We start from the raw sequence: 6,025 nt of genomic DNA on the forward strand, positions 1-6,025 counted from the left end.
TGAAAGAGCCCTTCGTATATATGTATATATATAATATATATGATATAGATGCGTGTGTGGTTTGTGTGTCTGTGTTTGTCCCCCTAGCATTGCTTGACAACCGATGCTGGTGTGTTTATGTCCCCGTTACTTAGCGGTTCAGCAAAAAGAGACTGATAGAATAAGTACTGGGCTTACAAAAAGAATAAGTCCCAGGGTCGAGTTGCTCGATTAAAGGCGGTGCTCCAGCATGGCCACAGTCAAATGACTGAAACAAGTAAAAGAGTAAAAGAGAGAGAGGGAGTATATACATGTGTAGCTTCTTGGTGGATCACTGGATCCCTAACAGTCGTACTATAAGAATTCCCAGCTGCTGGACATGATAGCATGTGTGTTACCCTGGGGCAACTAGTTTTATCTATGCTGCATGTGTCGGTCACAAGTTAGCTTACCAAATTTCATTTTCTCCAAACCATTGATAGTAGCAGGTTGAGGGTCCCTGTTTTTTGGGGGAGTAGAGATAAATGGGAAGTTCAGATGTTGATGCTTTCCTCTTAGCGTCCTTAGTGAAACATGTAGTGTAAAATAACTACGACCAGGAATCACATGGGTTGCATGTGTCATTTTGCCATGAATAGCAATAGCTCCACTTTGTGACGGTCACAATGGTTAATGTCTTGATTCCACTCAGACAGTAGATGTTATCTTTGAATGGAGTCAGTCAGAGACAGACTGCATTATATTTAAAGACATGGTATCAGACAACATCACCTGAAGATGTCAGGCAACAACACCTAGCATAATAGAAGAAAAGATAGTTTATTAAATTATTTCATGATAAAAATATATACAGACTAAAGCTTGTAAAGATAAACAGACACAAATGCATCATATATACACACCAGCATATCACAACATAATATTGTATACAATGCAACACATACCATGATATATATTTATATATACACACACACATGCACATATACATTCAAATATATATATACACCCACTAACATATACTGTAGCATATCATAACATAATATTGTATACAATGCAACACATACCATGATATATATTTATATATACACACACACATGCACATATACATTCAAATATATATATACACCAACTAACATATACTGTAACATATCATAACATAGTATTATACACCAATATCTTATAATATTTTGTAATATACCCCATGATATATTGTATCATACAATAATAGTTTACCTTAATAGACTGTAGACACCAACATATCATTATATATACACCTATGACATGGCAAGATATATACACACTAACACACGCCATGATATATGCACAGCGATATATATCATAATATACTCACCAGGTAATGATATATAAAGTAGTAAATCATGTTATACACACCAGCATATGTCGTGATGTACCTACAATATACGCCATGTTATACACATCAACACATACCATTTTAAACCCACTTATACACGCTGTATCTCAGCTATAACGAACATGTGCCAACAATCATATACACTAATTTATAGAATCAATCGGAATTATATTAACACACAGCACAACATAGACAAAATTGTATTTAATTCATAATTTAACTTTCTTTCACTTGTGCTATGCCTCAGCACATAGACTTCACTCCATTTGCATATAAGTCACAGACCAGCAATTAAATTTATTTCAAGATGATCTGGGTACATGGTACTGATAAGCCACCATAAGGCGGCGAGCTGGCAGAAACGTTAGCACGCCGGGCGAAATGCTTAGCGGTATTTCGTCTGCCGTTATGTTCTGAGTTCAAATTCCACCGAGGTCGACTTTGCCTTTCATCCTTTGGGGGTCGATTAAATAAGTACCAGTTACGCACTGGGGTTGATATAATCGACTTAATCCATTTGTCCCTTCTGTGTTTAGCCCCTTGTGGGTAGTAAAGAAATAGGTATTTCATCTGTCGCTACGTTCTGAGTTCAAATTCCGCCGAGGTCGACTTTGCCTGTCATCCTTTTGGGGTCGATTAAATAAGTACCAGTTACGCACTGGGGTCGATATAATCGACTTAATCCGTTTGTCTGTCCTTGTTTGTCCCCTCTGTGCTTATCCTCTTGTGGGTAGTAAAGAAAGAGGTACTGATAAGCCACAATAATGGTGAAATATCAATATCTACCATTCTCAGTGATTCCAAGGCGAATTGTCTTACCTGGTCTGTGACATTCAGGTATTCTTTAACACTTGGTATCATTTGCAAATTTGGCATATAAACCTTAATATAAATACATACACCCTGTACAGGCAATAAATATACGTTATCAACAACAATAATGTTGTTTAACTATGAATTAATTACAGATGTAACATTACACGATGTTTCCAACAGTGGCAATGTTTACATTACTAGAGCTGTTTTTAATTTGTAATTTAATTTTCTATGACATATCATAAATAGCATAATAAATTATAATAAACTCCAAAACACTGCCACAGCATAGACCACTCGACAACAACGCATCAGAACATGCGTAGACCACACACCAACACATACACGTATAGGCCATGCAGCAAAACATCCATAGACTGTCTACCTTTAAGTATTATTATTATTAGTTGTGGGAAATATTTCTAGAACAATCTTCTAATATCTGCTTCACCCGTCCAATGACATTTCTGAATAAATCTCGAGAAATTTACAAACTTCTACTTTTAACCAAACTTACACGATAAAACTTCTGTTTGTGTGTTCACATATACATAAATACATACAAACGCATACATATATACAACATACACACACACAAACACATCTACAAATAAATACATATGTATGCATATATATATATACATATATATATAAAATACACAGGATACATACACACACACATAAATTTATTTATTAATGTTTCTTTTTATGTCAAGTTACATATCAAAACAATTTAACATTAAATCGAAAGATTATTCTTTTTAGTAGAGTAACTATTTATTTCAATTTTACAAGGCAAAGGTTGACAGTAACTTCAAAGTTGCAACTTGCTTTCTTCAAACTGACAAAGGTGAGCAAGTTAATGCAAATATTTACCTTGCAAAAAGTTAATAAATACATATACATAAGTGTATTAATATTTTATATTTATGTACACAGACATATATATATATATATATATTATATACAATATGTACATACATGTATATATATGCACATCAGTTGCATACACAAATACGTGTAAAAGAATTTCAATACGAAGATGGAACGAACAGGCTTTAGTCCAAATTACTACAATTGTTTCTGTGAATTGGTGATTACTGAATGTTTCACATATTGTACAGACTATTGCATATGACATATGAAATGCTCAGCAATTACCAGCTGATACTAATGCACAGGAACAATTGTAGTGATTTGAATTAAAGCCTATTCATTCTGTCTTCTTGTAATGAAATTCTTTTGTATAAATTCTGTGGATATTAATGGATTTCCACATGTATATCCAGTAAAAGGAAAATTCCTGCTTTATGATAACACATGGTAGCTGATACCCTTAGAGGAGCTTTGGAAAGTATGCCAAAAGGTTTTTACCTAGATGATATTAAATATAAATATATACATACATACACAAATTGTTTCACTATAGACTTATGCCATAAATCCATATTTATTATAATTTTTATGAACATTTGACAAGTATATTTTACGAAGAATACACACACACACACAGACAAAAGTGTTATCTTGTACCTGAAGAAATGTTTGGTATTTACTTCTCTGGCTAAATATGTTATCATAAAACTATTCTTTAAAAGTAAAACCGGTGTCCCTCCACCCTGAGTTTATATACATAATACACACACACACACACACACATATATATATACAAACACACATGCACATATTTATACACATATACACAAAAATACATACACATACATGAAATAAAGTTTCTGAAGTGCTGGAGGGATGATGTTCCCCATCTTGTGAGAACTAAAAATTCCTCAAACTTATTTTAAATTCATGGCAGCTGTTTAATAAATGGTAAAAAAATGGCTTTTATTCAAAACTGTATACACATTTTCCCCCACAAACAAAAATGTACATACAACATTCTTAGAGGAAATATTCTTAAACTCCTGAAAATATTTAACAAACATTACACATATGGATAATTTCTCCTGCCCTCCTCTCTCTTCCTGAATAAGTCACAAAATAATGACAAACGCTGTTAAAATGGTTTCTTTGTTGTAGCAGAACTGTTGAATTAGTTCCAGAAACTGCCTCCTGTTGTCTGCTGTGATTGTCTTCAGGTTATTGTTGAAATATATCTAAATTTACTGTTTGGTATCTCTGCTTAACATAAATTATCAATGGTAGACATTTGTAAATATCTTCAGTAATAAAATATTTATTTCAGTGTTTCAAGTCTTCAGTCCTCATTTACTGTCAGGAGCAGAATATAAGTATGGGCATCTGCAGCTCTTTTTCTAAAGTTGCTATTGTCTGTGGTTACCTCTACAGAGACTTCTCTATCTATCTCTACATCTGTTTCTATGAGGTCTGATCAATAAGTATTCAGACCATTGCTATAGCAATTTTAGCAAGCTTTTAATCCACTAATTTAATATGTTTGATCATTCTTCGATAGCTGTAGGAATTAATCCAGTGAGGAACAACAACAACTCGTATTATTATTATTATTGAGTGAGAGAGCAGTGCATGTCATCAAAGTGACACTGGGGTAAAATATATGAAGCCCAATATACCCATCATGACTACCCGTCTGATAAGGGTACACCAGGCACATGCATCACAACCATATGTGCGCGACATGGTGATCTCATATCAAGGTAAACAGCACATGACCTTGCAGGTGGGGCCCAGTTAGAATTTTCTTCAGGTTGAGTAGCCCATCCTGCTCAAAAGGTCCCTGAATAAGGGTTGTTTAGGGATGTTGAAAGAACCACCTATGTTTCCAGAGGTGAATTATTCAAACCCCAAAGAATCCCTCTCAACACATGGCTATGATGCTCCCCCACTATTTCTGCTCGTGATCAGAGATGCACATATCGTCAGCCACTAAGGGACATGCTCAACTGGTTAAAGTCAAACAACTGACAAGCAAATCTGTGGTATCGAGCAGAATATTTGCTGTAGCCCATCTTTTATACCAAGACAAAACAATGTACATGACAACACTTCCAATCAGTTAAGATCAGAAGCCATGAGAGCCACTGTCTGGTACTGCATCAGGGCATTTATTATTATTATTATTATTATTATTATTTTACGTGTAGGTGGCACGTAAAAAACACCATTTCGAGTGTGGCCCTTGTGCAGGTGGCACGTAAAAGCACCCACTACACTCTCAAAGTGGTTGGCGTTAGGAAGGGCATCAAGCTGTAGAAAACACTGCCTGATCAGACTGGAGCCTGGTGCAGCCATCTGGTTCGCCAGTCCTCAGTCAAATCGTCCAACCCATGCTAGCATGGAAAGCGGATGTTAAAGGATGATGATGATGATGTACATGGAGTATTTATTCCAATCTATGATGAGAGCATTTTCACACAGCTTGTATATTAACATTCAACAGAACAGAATGGAAGTTGAATAAGAAGAGGTTTTTGTCTTGCCGCCTTCCATGACTGGTATAGAGGATTTAACAAAATTCAAATCAACGCAGGGGTTGTCCCGTAGCAGGAACAGAGATGGAGAACAACGTAGTTAGCTGCAGGCCGCGTGGGAGAAGAAAAGTGAATGTTACTTGGCTGTGCGCATCTTTTTATATCTAACGAGCGCCACCTAGTTGTTAACGATGTGACAGGGGAGATAACTGTAGATGACTCTCATTAAAACATGACAGCACTGGATTCAAATAAGGTTGCCTATATAATGAAGTTAAAGTACTCAGAGTGAAGCCGCTTGGCAAAAAGTGACTTTGAACTCTGCTGTGCATGTGCACTAAGTTTTAACTTTCTAGCTCACTTCAGCTGTTTACAGCAGTGCTTGGTAGGAAGGTGTGTAGCGTGTGATCGTTGTATTGACCATGACAGAAAAATGTTGTCATGGTAA

At 35.6% G+C, this 6,025-nt stretch overlaps 1 long non-coding RNA gene across 1 annotated transcript; it reads left to right on the forward strand.

Annotated features, from left to right (window-relative positions):
* Positions 1-1,038: 1,038 nt before the first annotated feature.
* LOC118767047 lies at positions 1,039-4,374 on the forward strand. The gene is made up of 2 exons (XR_005002935.1): positions 1,039-1,674; positions 2,097-4,374. It is a non-coding gene; the product is annotated as an uncharacterized LOC118767047 (long non-coding RNA).
* Positions 4,375-6,025: the final 1,651 nt, after the last annotated feature.

Source organism: Octopus sinensis, linkage group LG18 (genome assembly GCF_006345805.1).
Source record: "Octopus sinensis linkage group LG18, ASM634580v1, whole genome shotgun sequence".
In the NCBI taxonomy this organism is placed as follows: domain Eukaryota; kingdom Metazoa; phylum Mollusca; class Cephalopoda; order Octopoda; family Octopodidae; genus Octopus; species Octopus sinensis.